The sequence below is a fragment of the Numenius arquata genome, chromosome 4, assembly GCF_964106895.1.
Source record: "Numenius arquata chromosome 4, bNumArq3.hap1.1, whole genome shotgun sequence".
Classification (NCBI taxonomy): domain Eukaryota; kingdom Metazoa; phylum Chordata; class Aves; order Charadriiformes; family Scolopacidae; genus Numenius; species Numenius arquata.
In genome coordinates, this window is record NC_133579.1 from 24,602,242 (window position 1) to 24,619,012 (window position 16,771).

The window sequence follows — 16,771 nt, forward strand, 5'->3', positions numbered from 1 at the left end:
GCAGGAGTGTCCAGGGAGGTCATGTCCTTTTTTCGATGGAAAATATTCCTTAGGATGGATAAACTTGAGACAAGCTATTAACTTCACACAGGTCACAAATAATCCTGCAAGCTGAAACAGCTTGAACTTTACCACTTTGGTCTAAACCCACCTAGGGACTGCTTCCTTGGTTGAAGTCTTCGATCAGCCTTATTTATCTGAGATAAGTTTGTGAGCAGACTCTGAAATCAATGAAAGACAGAGAGATGTTCCAACAAAGACCTCGAGGGATGATCCAGAATCTGCACAGAAACAAGACATTAGAAATGTGCCCTCCTAAATATGGCCAGATGCATGAACTGGGCTGGGGCTATAGCTGAATGGTTTTATTTGGCTAGGCACAGAAGTACAATCTGTATATTGAAATTACAAGATATATAAGACAAATGAGAGGGGCGGAACTCTGTTCTATTTCTTCACATAAACCCCAAAGAACAGACCCAGGTAAATCAAGGGGAATGGGCTTTTTCTAGCATAATGATAACAGCACTCTGTTGTAGTGCTTTTTAATCAGTTTAACAAGCCTTCAAGGGTTATCTTTTTTACATTCAAATTTAACCTCTTATCAAGGTTACTTAGATAAAAAAAAAATGAAGGCTGATCTCATTTCCACCAACTGTATTCCAAGTTGTTATTTACAACAAATAATTCTGACCTTATCCTTCCAGATGCATGTTACAGGCCAGGGAAGAATATATATGGCAGACTGTCATGCTCTGATCCTATGTCTCATTTCCCTTTATGCTTACCAGGCAGACTTCGCCTTCAAAGAAGGCTGCTGAAAGCACTTTTTAATAGATAGAAAGCAATTTTCTTTGCCTGTGGCCTCTGCAAGAATTTAAGATCTTAGTGGTATAGCTCTGTGAAAAGTGTCTTTCCTGTTGCTTACATTTTATTCTTCACTAATCAGCATTTGCCTGTCAAATAGAGCATTGTAAGGGCAGTCAGCTGGCATTCAAAGTAGTGCTGACTGAAGAGTCTGGCAAAGCCGCAGCAGTACACGATGGAGCGCCAACACCCAGGCAGGGACTTGGGCTTTCTGTGTTGATAGACTAGAAGTGACAAGGGCCAAGGAGAGAGAACTGTTGTGAGGCAGGAGAGAAGCATGCTTACCCTTAAGTGCCATTCATCCTATAGCAGATACATTGAAAAGACTGTTTCCTTTTAATTTTCATTTTTATTATTTTATTGTTCTTCTGAAAGATGGCAAAGCTGTTAACATCCTCACAAACTTAAAGCCAAATATCTATACCTCCTAAAAGTCTCCGACCTTTAACAGATAAGCACTGTGCAGATGTGTGTAAGGAAAATAGTCCAGTGTGCAATATATGCACTTGCCTCTAGCTCCTCACAAAAAGGCACAACAGCTGCATACGAACATACAGTACCTACAGCTAGGCACATCGAAGGAACACATGAGCATCATGTCTGCTTCTAATGTCTGCATAGGAGGCATATTTGTGTAAGAAATCTGGATGAGCTGCAATCCTGATATGAAACCTTAATATGACTTAATTCTACTGAGTGGTTGAATTTCAAAGTTGTGCAATAGGTGAGCAAAATGCGAGCACATCACTTAAGCCAAGTCCTTAAAATATATGTGTCCTGAAGCCTTGTATAAGAAGATTTAAGGAGTATATAAACCCATTTTGGCATAAAAGCCATTTGACATCTGGAGAGACCAGAATACGTACAGCCCTTTGATTCAATCTGTTCACAGCTACAAGGGATAAACTGTATATGAAGGCTGCCTTTGAAGATTGAAAGGCTGCTAAGAGGGAACTCTTTTTGGTATCTGTGCTAAGTATCTCTGTATCAGTATCTTTCCTGGGCAACAACCCTTTTGGGTATTTTGGCTAGAATTTGGCTTTGAGCACATATGCTGATTCCACTAGGTACTGATCCACAAGAATACATTCAAGCATTGCCAAGTATAAGCATGTCACATGTATCCCACTCTCGGGACTTTGTAACAGGAAACTAGTAAATCCATAAAATCCCAACTGTCACAGAGAAGAAAAGGACATGCTCTTCATTGTCTCTCCCAGAAGAAGGACCAGGGAATCAAATAAAGCTACTAAAATCCAGGTTCAAAATAAACCAAATAATGTAGTTCTTATTACACCAGGTAGACGAGCTGTGGAACACCTCTTCAGAAGATATTATAGAAGCTGAAACCTTAAATGGATGGAAGGGAAGACTGGACAAGCTCATGGAAGAGAAACCCACCAAGGCTTTCAAAACATACAAAACCTAAATCCTGTTTAGGAAGTTTCCAAACCAAAAATGTTTGGACAACAGGAGAGTACAAGGGAAAGTATCGTATATGCTTGCCTTGCTACATCGTTTTCTAGGTATTTTGTGTACTGTTGAAGAGCAGAAGACTGGAAGAGATGGTTCTACTGCCTAACCAGGTGTGACCTGTCTTAGCTTCTGATAACCTTCCTCAGCCTCAGATTTGTGAAGCATGACTGACTTCAAAGCAAGCAATCTTTTATTTGGCAATGTAAGAAAAACTAGTAAGTATTTGAGTTACAATGTAACATTAAAGAGTCATTGAAAAAGGTAAAGGCCTCAAAGAGAAATTATAATGCAAAACCTGTGAGATTTTTTCCCTGCTTGCTTTATTATAAGGGATATAAAGGGGTTTTTTCAGCTAAAAATAAAACAGGCTCACAGATTGCCTCTAAAATGCAACTGATTTAACAAACTGCAGTGTCAATTGCTCCAACTGAACACACAGGAAAATAAGAGACTGACTATTTTGCTGCTGTTATATGTAAGAAATAGGCATTTGTAACAATGGCAGATGAAAAATTTTCAGATGGGTATGTGATTTCCAAGCTGTTTGTGAAGGTAGAGGAGAACAGTGACCGAACAGAAGGTTGCAAAATGTGGCTGTTTGATCTGCTAGAGGCAGAAAAGTCTTTAATCTCTCTTGGATGGTACCTGCTGGCTCTGTATATCACCTGATCAAGCCTCTACTAGAATAGTCTTTCTCCTATTTTTCTCTTTAAGAATGTTCCTTCTCAAGAGTTGTACTGGCAACTACAATGGCTTCTGTTGCTTTCCCAGACCTTCCCCTGATATTTTCCCACTAGCTGAAAAAAGATTCTTTTCTGATTCCCATCCCCACAGGATAGCTGAAGTGAGCAGAATCCAGTAGTGACAGAAAATTCGTAATGCAGGATGAATACCCTTTAAAAATTCCTACTAAACCTTGAGTTAAAGAGATTTCCTCTCTGTGTTACATCACAAATGTGTTACTTCCCATCATCTTCCCCTCTGGAGGAACACAGCAAGCATCAAATGATGGAATGGAAGAAGGCAATCCTTACTACAGTGTTTTCACTGTCTGTCTCTATTTTTTTTTTTTTTTTACAAGCTGAGATTAATATGCTGTGGAGAGATTAGAATGCCAAGATATTTGTGGTTCATCGAAATGGAAGCAGCGAGTGGGAGATTTGCTATATAAATGTGTCTGTGGGCCAGATTTCTTAGCAAACCCACAGCTGTACTGCAGTAACATAGTCATTTTCTTTATATCTTTCTGAACAGTCACATGAAGAAAATATAGGGTCTCTTCCAGTATGTATATACAACAATCAATCTGGACTACTTCAACAGAATTTACAATAAACATTTAAGAGGAAAACCCTGGTCTCGAGCCAACGTTTTTCCCAGTAATCCTAATGAAAGACCAGATGATGATCTGAATTTAGATTTAACCCAGAGCCTTGATCCAAACTTTACTGAAGTAGGAGGATATTTTCATCCAAATTTAGGTCAGAAGCTTGCAGATTGTGACCTGTTTATGCAATGAGCCAAGTTCACACATTCAATGAGCAACCATATTTTCAGAAATTCCAATTTCAAAGCTTGGGTCAGTCTCAGCCACTGATTGCAGGTCCATCGTTCCCTGGCTACTCTGTACATGTGTAAGTGTGGCTTGAGTAATTTTCATAACACTGCTTGCTGTAAAGAAATGATAACCCACTTGTCAAGAGCGGCATGTCTATAACACAAGAAATTAATCTTTTCATGCTGATTAGCTGCACTTTGTAGCAGTGATACAAAGAAGAACTGCTACATGTCCCTTTAATAATGTATTATGTACTCTTTTGTCATTAACTTTTGAAGGGAGAAGAAAAAGACCTAAGATTACTAGTAGCAATTAACAATGTCTACTAAATCAAAATATTTTTTTCAGAAGGAAAAATAGACTATGAAATAATTATCTGGGCTAAAAACTGCATTCCAGAAATCCTTTGTTATGTACTTGGCTTCCCAAAGGGTTTGTAAATGAATATATCATTTGCTATGTCAGTGTAGGTTTATACTTTTTGGCAAAAGAAAAGTCCTGGGAAAAACCAACCCCAAACCCCCAATTATAATAAAATCTAACTTTAACCACCAGCCTGCTGGAGGTGGTCTTCACATGACAGATTTAAACATTAAAGTCAACTAGCATTATAATGAAAATGTGATGGGGCTGACAACTGGTATTGCTTACTGGAAGCACTCACGTGCAATCTTAGTGTACAGATGAAATGAGACAATCAAGTCCTAAAGGATTAATCCAAGAGTCTTGTACAATTCTTCATCCTACTGGAGTAACTTTACCTTTTATTTCTGATTTGGTAATGAACATTTCCTTTTGTGGATTCTTCCAAAGTAGTTTGATCTTGAGGTTTCTATCCATAGGCCACCTTCATTATTCCCAACAGCCTGGATTTACATCATCTGATTTTTAACATCTACTTAATTGTCTACAAGCCCCCATTTGAACAATAAACAGGATGATGCACATGTAAGGGCAGTTGAGCTCCAACTTGCTGCAGGAACTGCCTAACAGAAAAACACTCCTACCATGGGATCTTCAGGTAGATGCTCAAATTTGGACAGAAAAAATCCAATTCAGTGCCTTTTTTCTCCACATACAATGTTGTTCCTTTTCACAGCAAGAAATGTTGGAACAAAGCTCTTTATGTAGACAGTCACAGATGAGAGGAGGGAACAAGCCTGTGTAAAGCCTAGAGCAACACCCTGGCCCCAGCAAAGCAGCATTCCTTCACAGGTGGGCATCCTCAGACAAGAGAACTCTGGTTTCCCTTTCCTTGTTATGACTGTCCTTACTAATAATTCCCCACGCTGTTCTCACCAGCATTGGAGAAATCCTTTTTCTTGCAGAGGCTGGTACATCGTTGTCACAGAAAGATTTTATTTACCCTCTATTTGTTTCCACAGAACTCCTCTGTGAATGGGGTGGTGGGCAAAGGAAGTCAGACAAAGAGGAGATATCCATCCTCTCTCGTAGCTCTGCCTGATGTGAGAGACATTCGCTTTAGCTGTGTGGGATACAGCTGATGCTGAACGGCTGCACGGCCCCATTGCTTCAAATCAAAATCCCTTGCTGGCACAGGCAAGCGTGGTCCCTGCGCTGAGGGACGTGCAGTGATACTGCAGTGCTGCAGCACAGCCCAGTTGTGAAAGCCTGCCTGTCTCTGTAGAGGAATGACCAAACCTCATTATGCAATAGTGGCTTTTTGTTCCCTGCTGCCTTTACTCTCCATTTGTTTCCATGGCAGCAATCTGGAAAAATTAGGATTGTAATGTAAAATCAAGGAAAGAGACCGTTTTTCCTGTCAGAAGCCAGCTTGTGATGTACTGTGATATATCTGTGACAGTTAAACCTAAACCTGTTTCATAAAGAATGGATACATTTACTATAAATGACAAAATCAGGAATTTTATTTCATATGTTTCATAATGGGCCACTTCAGCTGGGGTTCATGTGATTTATTTTTATATTTCTATGCTCCAGCACAGAGACAATGTTTAGATATAAAACCATGCATACCCATAACAAGACGGTAATTTCATAGCAAACAGTTAAGAATCTCCCACTTCTCTGAACTGCACTGTAATTTAGCTTAAGGTTATGTAACACCAGGACATACGGCTCCTGTTTGGCACCACCCTAAATGTTTCTTAAAACATGTTCAAATAGGGCCCTCCTGTGTTTGCTAGCTTTCATTACAACATCCCTTAAATTTGAGAGATGATTTCTTGACCTACATTCACAAGACTGAGCTCCAGAAGGGACATCCAAGGTCCTCTCCTCTTCCCTTTACACAGCATGAAATGACTGTTGAATGTCACCTGCCAAATACTGTACCAAGCTCCAAAAGCATATCTTTTAGGAGAGGTTTGGTTTTGATTTAAAGATGACAAGTGAGAAAGAATTCATCACTAGCTCTGTCTTAGTTACACCATTGTTCAATAGCTTAATTGTTATTATAAGTATTGCTTATAGTATTTATGATTCATCCCTGCATGCTTTCTGTACTGAGATATTCAAAACCCGACTGGACATGGTCATGAGCAGCCTGCTACAGTTGACCCTGCTTTGAGCAGGGGAGGTGAACTAGACCATCTCCAGAGATGGCTTCCAAATTCAATGGTTCTGTGATTCTATAATTCTTCCCTATTTTTTCCATATGATTTTTGAATCATATAGGCAATTTTCCAAATGACATAGGAATATGTGATACCCCTCTTGTAATCTTAGTCTAGAAGCCACAGGTAAAGTGAGGAGCTGCACTTAAAATATTTTTTCCTTCTGCTTTTGCTGTAGCTTCTTATCCAATTATGTGGAAAAGATTACATGGTCCATGCACCCATCTGTGCTTTTGTTTCTCTTCTGCAGCCTTTAAACCATCTGTAAGAATATACGTATTTTGGTCTAGTGGTACTATCACAGGACACTTTTACTTAAGAAGCGCTTAGAAGAAAAAAGGAACAAGAATAAAGCAGCCACCAGGCAAAAGAGCAAAATCAAAATCAGAAATCAGGTGAAACAGCGGGGGAAAGAAAGAGAGAAGAATAGTGTAAAAAGGTAGGAGGTAGAAAGCAAACACACAGAAGTTGGGGGGTGACACAGTGCTCTGCAATACTGAGAGACAGAAAGGTATGTAAGAAGCACATCCACCACAGGGAAGGCCTGGCATGCAGAACTGTAGGGAAACGCTACCTTGAATTATCTTTCTTCCTCTGTAGGTGCATCTGTAATCTTTATTAATAATGTATGAATGCAGGGGAAGCAGATCTGTAAGTGCAGTGATTACTCTTTGTTGGGCAGGTTTAGAGACAAGAAAATACATTTTGCAGCTTAAAAGAAAAAATTGACAGTTGATTCACTTCTACAATTCTTCAAAATAAAAATCTTCCAGATTGAAATTTTCCCACCAGTGTTTTCAGAGAAGATGACATTAAAGGCAATTACATTTAAGAGAATTCATTATACTCACTCTCATAAGTTTTTTGCATGAGGAACAGTTTAACTACATATCTGTGGATAGCCCAAAGACAGGCTAACCTGACCTTTCAGATTACGTTCACAATATACTAAATGTTTTCTTTTTATGAGAAACCCACCTCTGCGTTCTCTCCTACATGCACCACAGTAATAAATCCTATGTTTTGTAAATCAAATTGAGGAGCAGAAAACAAAGTTGGTGTTTTTATCAAAATAAGTCCCAAGAAAGAAAAGGTGGATTATTTGAGCTGAATTAATTAAAAGAAGGCAAAAATTCTTTAAGGGTGACAGAGCACTGGAACAGGCTGCCCAGAGAGGTTGTGGAGTCTCCTTCTCCAGAGATATTCAAAACCCGCCTGGATGCGTTCCTGTCCAGCCTGCTCTAGGTGAACCTGCTCGGGCAGAGGTGTTGGACCAGATGATCTCCAAAGGTCCCTTCCAACCCCTTCTATTCTGGGATTTATGATTCCATTTTACAGAACTCAGGCAAAAGACAAAGCTTTAGTTAAACTAATGTGAAAAAATGAATGTGACTTAGAAAGTACTACAGCAAAGAAAACCATGGGTTTGCTAAAGTTTTATCTATGTTTCAAGAGAAATTAGTGGATAGGCCACAGCTAACTATTCTGAATGATCCAAGTCAGTTACTCTCCTCTAAATGTTTGTCATCAAGTCACATGAGCTGCTTGCAGTACAAGGGTTTGTAACTACTAGGTATACTGGAAGATAATATAAACTCTGGTGGGAGAATGACATGAAACACCTAATGTCTGCCTAGACTTTTAATTTATTTTTTTTTCTGGAAGGAAATTAATTAAAAGGTTTAAATGCAGACAACAGGCTACAACTGGGACCAGTATGAATGCACTTTATGAACATGTTGTCCAACCCTTCTAAACAATTTTTTCAAAGGTTCATAATGACCAGTGAATGCAAACTACACATCACAGTGTATCCGGATGAAGCAGCCCACTGAATTCTTCTTACAGGTTTTGATGGCATTCATTCACACAAAGGGATTTGAGTTTTTATAGAGAATGGAAATTTCAGCCACTTTAGTGACTTGAAGAAGATTTTCTCCAGTCCACAACTGAACTATAAAGGAGATTTTTACTACCTTTATCTAAAGACTAACATCTAATCTACAGATGTAGTCTTTGTAGGGGATTAAAGAGTCATAGAATCATAGAACACCAGGTCGGAAGGGACCTCAAGGATCATCTGGTCCAACCTTTCTTGGCAAAAGCATGGTCCAGACAAGATGGCCCAGCACCCTGTCCAGCTGAATCTTTGAAGTGTCCAGTTAGGTGCAATTCACCACTTCCCTGGGGAGATTATTCCAATGGCTGATTGTTCTCATTGTGAAAAATTTTCCTCTGATGTCCAATTGGAAAAGTTACTTCCCCAGTTGGAATCTCCCCAAGAGTAACTTGTATCCATTACCCCATGTCTTTTCCATATGACTCCTTGTAAGAAGGGAGTCTCCATCTTCTTTGTAGGTACCCTGTAAATACTGGAAGGTGGTGATAAGGTCTCCCCTAAGCCTTCTGTTCTCAAGGCTGAACAAACACAGTTCTCTTAGCCCTTCCCCATATGGCAGGCTTCCCAGTCTTTTGATCATCTCTGTGCCCCTTCTCTGAACCCTCTCCTTTTGTATAACGGGAACCAAAACTGAACACAGTATTGCAGGTGTGGCCTGACAAGTGCTGAGTAGAGTGGGATAGTGACTTCTTTATCTCTGCTGCTGATGCCCTTGCTGATGCAACTGTTGGCTTTCTTTGCCACTACAGCACACTGTTCACTCATACTGAGCTTGCTTTCCACCAGGACCCCCAGGTCCCTTTCCACAGAGCTGCTCCCCAGCCAGGTAGATCCCAGACAGTGCTCCACTCCTGGATTGTTTTTTCAGGTGCAAGACCTTACACTTGTCCTTGTTGAACTTCATAACGTTCTTGTTAGCCCACTCTTCCAGCCTATCCAGGTCTTCCTGTGGGTTGTCTCTCCCTTCCAAAGTCTCCACTTCCCCAGTCAGTTTGGTATAATCAGCACCAGGTCAGGGTACACTTGATCCCATCATCCAGATGACTGATGGAGATATTAAACAGCGTTGGGCCTAGTATCTATCCCAAGTCTTTAGGCCACTCAGTCAAATGGAATCCCGTTATCAAATTCTCCTCCAATATTTTTAAAACTATCTCAGTGCTATGTTTGAGAGTAAGAACCACCAGCTTTAATAGTGCTAAATGAACTGGCAAGTTTATTTTCTTTACTCCTGATGTTTACATGGATAACAACAGAGCTTCACTTCTCACTCAGCCAGGCTGCCCACGGAACTGACTTCAGACATGGAACAGGCCTTCAGCAGCATAACCGCATGGCTGCCACATAATTTTTGATCATCAGATCATTAAAAAAGACTTTTATAAAAGGGCATAGTTTAGGCTGTTGCAGGCACATACTGCAGCAGTACGATAATAGTGTACATAAATAATAATTCAGAGTGGGAGAACTGACTCCTCTACAGGGAGAAATAGGCTCTAATATTGTTATCTAATGAATGGTGTTATGAGGTAGGATGTTCAGATACATGACCAAAAAAAATTAATCTCAGAAAGCATTCCGTGCTGAGGAATAAAACATTGGAGGAATGCAACAGATGTTTTAATTACTCCATGCTACCATGTGGAACAAAACCTAGCAACTGTGCAGGCTATGAAAATGAACTTAACTAAAGAGATCACTAGCTGTGCCTCTGCCAGCTTTAAAATACTAATCTGTCTCATTCACAGTTCAAAAGAGGAGAGCACTGCACAGCACCTTCTGTCCAGGATTGTATTCCTGGTTCAAAAGCAAGCAGCTAGGAGGCCAGAAAAGCTACATGTGCTCATCTGAAGCAAACTAAGGAAAACAAGGTTGACAGAGTTTAAGTCAAAAAAAAAAAAAAAAAAGAAAAGAATGTTTTATCACTCCTCTGCAGATCTTTCTTCAGGGGTGCAAAACTATGCATTCATACATTCATACAAATTCTAACATGCTCTAGGCAATCCTGCTTCAGCAGGGGAGTTGGACTAGATGATCTCTATGGTCCCTTCCAACTCTAAAAATACAGTGAAATTCAGTGAAATAGAAGTGACCAAAAGCTTGAACAGACTCAATGATTTTATTGGATATTAGTGATTGGGCCACTGGAGAGGAAATCCCTGATCTTTGTTTCCTCAGTTCCCTGTTCATGGATATACAGTAGAAGCTGGCATCTGGAAGAACGATTCATTATGCAATTGGCAATCCTGTAGAAGAGTGGAAAAATCTAACTATGCCTTCAAAACTGATGAGAACTGTTATGTTTTCCTGCCTCTGTTCTGGAATCTATGTCAAACATTATCTCAGTGACAGATTGGAGGATACATGCTCATGTCAAATCAGGAATGCTTCTTGATTTGGGGAACAATGCTATATGTCAAACTTTATTTTCCATGTTCCTTCCATGAGGCACTCGGCATCTTGTGGATAAACTGCTGCAAAGCAATGAAATAGATATTCTATGATTCTATAAATTCCTATGCTTCTAGTGGCTGTTCCAATTGGGTAGAGGGAAACTAGTCAGTATTATTCTATGTGATGTGGAATCCCTGAGGTGGAGTCACACAACGGGTAGAGTACACACTGTGTTCAAGCAGAGATGGGAGTTGCCAGGAACATTCAAAGGCCTGGGAGCTTTCAAGACTATTGGCTCAACAGACAATTTGGCATTCCAAGCCATGATTACAGCAAAAGAGATCTCTAAAAACATCAGAGAAATTAATAAAAACTCAGTGCTTGGTCCAGGCCATTTGAGTCTGATGGACCTAATTAAGATAGATCCCCAGCACATCCAACTAATGGAACTTTTTAATTTATGGCTGGTGTCCAGTGTCATACCGGACAACGGCAAGTCCTGCCTGACCAACCTAGTAGCCTTCTATGATGGAATGACTACATCAGTGGACAAGGGAAGAGCTACAGATGTCACCTGTCTGGACTTCTGTAAGGTCTTTGACACGGTCCCCCATAGTATCCTTCTCTCTAAATTGGAGAGAGGTGGATTTGATGGGTTGACTGTTCAGTGGATGAGGAACTGGTTGGATGGTCACATCCAGAGGGTAGCAGTCAATGTCCAGATGGAGATCAGTGGCAAGCGGTGTCCCTCAGAGGTCCGTATTGGGCCTGGTGCTGTTCAGTATCTTCACCAATGACATAGTAAAAGAATGCCTGAAAGTGTAAATATCAAAATCTGTGTTGCCTGAATGACAGAGAAACATCAATTAACAACCTATTGTGACTGGGTCAACCATTTTGAGGTTGTTTTCAAGGATCTAAACAGCCTGGGTGACCAAAGCATGTCCTATTAATCTGTGGAAGAGGAGCTTTATAATATGACCTAGTTTTTCCAAAAATTTAAAACTACTACAGCTACTTATTTGATATGCTAAGAAAGAACACCAGCCCATCAGACTAGTCTTTGTTGATTTGGCTAAAGCCTTTGACAACATAAGCCACTCTTATATTATTATGGCTCTAAACCAGTAGATCATTGAAGATCATATTATTGCCCCAGCTAAAATCCTTTATCATAATATTAATACCCAGACAGATATGAAGAATGAACAGTTGGACCCCCATCAGGACCCAGACTGGGGTGAAGCAAGGCAATGCAATGACTCCAATTTCATTCAATCTATCGGTCACCCTCTGCTGTGCAACTGGAGGAGGAAGCCAATGGGTTCCAGCACTGCACGAAAAAGATAATAACATTAGCCTTTGCAGATGACTTGGTGCTACTGAGTGATTCTTGGGATGGAATGCAGAAGAATATCAACATTTTTGACATCTGCTGTGAGTTGACTGGCCTCAGGGGCTGAAGTGCCACGGCTTCTTACATCACAGCAATGAAAGGTTCTTATACAATAAATGACTGTCCTGCTTGGACAACCAATGGCATACTGTTCAATAGGATTGACCCAACCAGCTCTGAGAAATATCTGGGCCTATATACATATAAATATATATATATATATACACCCATGGGTTGGGTTATCAAAACCTGAACCATAAGAAAAACTGAGTAGCTGAGGTGGTGTGGGAAAGTAACAGAAGATCGGCGAGGAGGACTGTAAACACGCTCAAGTGACTCGCACGTGGGGTGGTGGAAAATGCATATATCACACTAGTTGTTGTTTAGTCTTATGTGTTTGACAAGTAGAGCATCTGCACTTAGATAATGTAGGCCTGTGATGGACTCAGGGGCACCTTATCGAACACGCCTGAGATTCCTGCCCTACTGTTGAAGAAGATCAAAGCACAGTGAAAAACTCTGCCTGCCTGAATCCTTGAAATACAGGCAAGAACAGCAAGTCTGAGCTCTCACTCTCTCACTCTCTTGCTAACAAGGACTCTCTCCCTAATAAGGACTCTCTCTTGCTCCATGGTGCCTGCATCCCCTGCTTGCATGCCTCTGCCCAGGTGTTCCTTCAGAGATTCCCCAATCTACAAGGTATTGGGATTAAATTTGTTCTTTGATTTCATGCGTGGCTTTTATGGTTGTTCCTGCATCCTGCCTGTGTCAGCTCACACAGGCGGATTGAGCAGGCTTCACTGAAGACTTTTCAGGGGGAAGAGACCTTGAAAGGATTTACTATCCCTCAATTGTTTTATCTAGCTGATCACACTGAAGCCTACGTACCTCCAAGCCCTTGACTTGGCCATTCAATCTACTGTCAAGGAACTGTTACATCTACTTGCCTGTACTTGTGACATCATTCTTTATTCCAGCACATGTAATGGAGGCCTGTGTATTATCAGACTCGCGGGATGCAGGCCTGTTGATTGCACTGAATTGTCCACCCTTCTGATGATATTAAAAAACTAATAGTTCAGCAAGAAAGTATTAAAAATTCATTTAGAAAGTTGTGGATTGCTGCAGGGAGAAGGGAAGGGAAAACTCCATTAATTTGGGACCCAAAAGCAGCCATGGTGATTCCAGAAGCAGTTTGCGGTGAGGGCTCAGTCTCAGAATGGGAAATTTCTGCTCCAAAGTTCATCTTTACAAGACCCAGTAACTGGCAGAAGAAGAATTTTTGAATTGGACCAGGTTGCCATGTCAAGTGGGCTGTGGAATTGCCAACTTTGAAAACAACAAAACAAGTAACAATTGGATCGAATATTATACTGGCACTCCCCACAGGAAGCTCATTGCCATCTTACAATTAAGAGCTGATGTCTACCCCACGAAGGAATTGGGGTAGACAGGAAACTCAAGATCTGCCAGCACTGTCAAGCTGAGAGTGAGACTTGCACACATTTATTGCCCACCAGTTCAGGAACCTAGGATCAAAAGATATAACCATGTGATCTACCATGTGAAGAAGCTCAGAAGAAGGGGTAGCTAGTGTTTTACAAGCCACTCCTACGAGATCACCAAAACAAGCTCTACAAGCCTAACCTAATATTTGTTAAGGGTGGTCAGGCACTGGTGGTGGATATAACCATCAGATAAGAAAGCAAATCATCATCACTTGCTGAGGCAGTAGCTGAGAAGGTGAGGAAGTATCAAGAAGCAAACCCCAGAGGTGAGAAATGCCAACAATATTGACTTTGTCAGATTCCTCATTGGAGCACGTGGGAAGTGGTACGGTGGCAACTACAGGCTTTTATCCAACCTTGGGCTCTTGAAAACTCAACAGGTAGCTCAACTCTTCTCCAGAGGAGCTTTATTAGCATCTGTAGATATTGTACCCATCTTTGTGAGTCATACACGAACTATTGTGTAAAATTAATTTGATTGTAAATAAATGACTTTTGTGGGTTGTCATGATCTAGGGAAATGGATTCTTGTTGGAAGCAAGGGAGGCAGGAGGGATAGTAGGTAGGGACACTAAAAAGGGACTTGGTAATCATGATGCGTCATCTTACACATTGACAAAATCAACTGGCCTTACCTAGGTGGACAGGCTACCTTACTTAAACTGGAAAAGGAACATGCAAATTATATGTGTTCAATAGTGGGGAAGGTATTATGAATGTTTCATTTTGGAACACCTTATTAGATACCAGAATACCCTCCTTCTCTCTCATGTCCAATGAATCTTGAAAGCCAATTAGATATTACCTCCTTCCCCCAGTTGGGATATTTATAATGTCTCTCTCTTTATTCTCTGACATCCAATAAAAGGCATGCTCACACTGTAGTCTTCTGCTATTTAATTAAAGACAATCTGCAGGGAGACACAAATCTACAGAAAAACAGTCTTTATTAATTTTGCTGCCTTCAGAGTTATTTGTTTGCTGTCTGCCATATACATTAAGACAGGAACTAGTAATGCCTCACAGCCAAATGAATTATATGGATTTAATGACAGGAAAAGAAAAGGTAGGGGAGTACTCAAGCACTGGCACTGGGATGGAGTGATTGCAGAACACATTTTTGTGTATATAATGGGCCCAAAATGTGTCTGAGCCAATTGTTCATTAGACCATTAGTGTTAGTGGTAGTCTGCTTGGGAGGAGGAATATGCAGATCCCTCTCCCTTCCTCACAGGTAATTCCCTCAGTGTGGTGGTATAGCTGTTGTTATTCTAGTTATGACTCCAACTCAGACACTAATAAATTACAAGGTAGAACTTTCCACATCTTGCTGCCAAAGTAGGGTATCAGGCAGAGCTGGGAAATCCAGATCTAGGAAAACTTAAATTCATCTTCCAGTTCCAGTGGAGTAGAAGATAGGATTCAGCAGCTGATTTAAAATATAACTCACTGCAGTCAGTCCTGACTTTCTGGACAAGAACACGACATATTTGCAGCAAAGAAAAGTTAGAGTTAATTGGGAAACAAATTTAGCTATGATCATACTGATAGTCTCTTACAACTAACAGCAGCTCTCTGAAGGAAGCCCAGGCTGTCCTTACGCCAGGGCTGTGGGTGGACCCAGCTGTAATGGTGGAAGGTGCTGTCCCCAGCTGCCTGCTTCCAGCCTCTTGCCAGAGGTTAGCTCCATGAAGTCTCACACAGGTGCTTTTTTAACCCATTTCAGACGAAATGAGCTGTATCAGCTTATGCAGCTCATTTTTGATAACCTGATGCCTTTGTTTGCAATGGTGTACATGAAGAAATGCTTAGATAGGAAACAGAAACCCTTTGCAAGGTGTAGTGATGGGCAGCTGAAGACTGGCTAATGATCAATGTCTTCTACTGGTACATCTGCCTTGCAAACAAAACCTGTAAGAGTATACTTTAAAAAGTTTGTCACTCCAACTGCTATCACTGTAAAATTTTTTCACTTTGTACCTGGTCATTTTTCAATACCAAATTCTAATTCACAGCCAAGCACCAGATGCTGTGATATGATCTTTCCCAGATGTAAAACCTCCGGAGGTTCCATGTCTGCAAAATAAAAGCTACCCAGGAATATCCTATTTCATTTAATAGTAGTCTTGGAAATCTTTCGTCTGGTCATTCCAGTATAAAGTGCAATCAGACAGTGCACATGTGTAGTTTCACTAGAAAGTGAACAGCTATTTATAACCCAGGGAACACAGCAGGCCAGGAGCACTAGCACGAAAAAACCACATAAACAATAAGTCATTGACTGGGTGCTTCAGAAGAACACTCTGAGGTTATTCTGTCCCTTAATGCCGCAGTTCTCTGATTTCGTTTTCCCAGCTAACCCAAGTGTATTTGAAAGGCACTTCAGCAGGCTCACATGGCCAGATCTATCCTGGCTGCCATAGTAAGGGAAAGAAAAGACATTCGTGATGACACAGGAATCTCTCCGATCATAACTTCCTCTCTTTTTCTACCTGCTACCAGTGAGCGCTTGCCAGAAACCTTTTTGTGTAAGTATTATGCAAGATTAGCTATTTTCTTCCAGTACTCTTGTGACCATTCATCTGCTTTTGAAAGCAGAAAACCTCTCTACAGCCTTTTTTCCTACTTTTTTCTAGGACACAGAATAATAGCATATAACATTTAGTGGGGATTTTCCACCATCTGCAACAGATGATAGCCTCTGAAGTGCAGTGCAAGAACCAAAGTTAGAAAATTAAGTTTCCGTGTAATCAGGGGAATGTGGGAAAAGGAAAAGGAAGGGAGAGCAATTCAGACCTGTGAGTCTGATGCCTACCTAGAGTAAAACAAATCATGCAAATATTGCTTCTTTTCACCATTTAAGGTAGAAACAATTACAAAGCTCTGGTTCCTGTAAACAATGCGGACTTTCAATGAATCCTATGCTCTGATAAGAGTTTTGCACGTTTAACCAGCTTCTTGCTTTGCTTTCTCTCTCCTGTGTTGATAAATACTTCTTCTCTTACTCAGATTACTGGAAGACAATAATGATGTCCAAGTCTGGAGAATAAACACCTTCCTGGGCTCAATCACTGA